Source organism: Myodes glareolus, chromosome 1, assembly GCF_982192425.1.
Source record: "Myodes glareolus chromosome 1, mMyoGla1.1, whole genome shotgun sequence".
Taxonomy (NCBI): Eukaryota; Metazoa; Chordata; class Mammalia; order Rodentia; family Cricetidae; genus Myodes; species Myodes glareolus.
Genome location: NC_142026.1, coordinates 6,505,900 through 6,507,164, shown reverse-complemented (window position 1 = coordinate 6,507,164; position 1,265 = coordinate 6,505,900). Strand labels below are relative to the sequence as shown.

At 42.1% G+C, this 1,265-nt stretch overlaps 1 non-coding gene across 1 annotated transcript; it reads right to left on the bottom strand.

Annotated features, from left to right (window-relative positions):
- Positions 1–804: 804 nt before the first annotated feature.
- Positions 805–911, bottom strand: LOC125416493 (U6 spliceosomal RNA). Its single transcript, XR_007236907.3, has one exon. It is a non-coding gene; the product is annotated as a U6 spliceosomal RNA (small nuclear RNA).
- Positions 912–1,265: the final 354 nt, after the last annotated feature.

Genomic DNA, 1,265 nt, shown 5'->3' with positions numbered 1-1,265 from the left:
AGCAAAGGCAACTTGTGGAAGAAATGGTTTATTTCTCCTTTTAAATTACAGTTCATCATTGAGGAAAGTCAAGGCAAAAACTGAAGTAGGAAATCATGGGAATTATTTCTTAATTGGTTTACTTACCATGGCTCTCTCAACTTGCTTTTTAAATACAAACCAGGACCACCTACCCAGATGTGGCATTACCCATAGTGGGATGGGCACTCCCGCATCAACCAGAAATCAACAAAATGTACTAGAGACATTGCCCATAAGCCATTCTGTTGGAGGCAGTTCCTTAATTATGTTTTTTCCCTTTCTGAGGTGACTCAGTTTGTGTCAAGTTAATAAAAACTAACAAGCAAAATTATTTGCATTTTCTCTTTTCTTGAGAAACTCAAAGTAGGGTTTGTGGGGGGAGCTTCTGGTTTCCAGACAGAACTACCATCTCTTCTGCCGGAAGCTAGCCTCAGCCCTACTGTCTCTCGTTCTTGCAATTCCCTTTCACCTCAATTTCTTCACATAGTCCTCCTTTTTATTAAATTTTTTCACTTATTTTATATCCCTACTGCATTTTCCCTCTCTCCTCTCCTCCCATTCATCCCCTCACCTCCCCTCTATAATGACCTTGAACATCCCTCAACTCCACCACTTCCCCCTCCTGACCCATACAATTCTTCTTCCTCCCTCTCTTCAACAGGACTCCCTGAGCTCAACCCAGTACTTGGCTATGAATTTCTGCATCTGTTTCCATCAGTTACTGGATGAAAGCTCTCTGATGACAATTAGGGTAGTCACTAATCTGATCACAGGAGATGACCAAAAATTATGGAATGCTTCACGAATTTGCATGTCATCCTTGCTCAGGGGCCATGCCAATCTTCTCTGTATCATTCCAATATTAGTATACGTGCTGCTGAAGTAAGCACAGGTTTTATTAGTTTTTTGTTTGCTCAAAGCAACTTCGAACCTATTGTGTGTGTGTGTGTGTGTGTGTGTGTGTGTGTGTGTGTGTGTGAAGGACAATGGAGAATCCATTAAGTGGAAACGAGGAAGGAATAAGGAAAGGAGAAAGGAGTAGGGGGAAAGGCTATGCTATCACCGGCAAAAGTAGAAAGAGGAGTTGAATTGGTCTGAATACAGAGTGCCATAGCTGTCTGTATGCCTATTGCTTAGCAGAACTCAGCACAGAGAAGCATATCCACATCATACAGTTACATGTGTATGATGCAAACTACAGTGAGACCAGATGAGTCTGACTGCCCTGTTGCTTCCAGGATGTG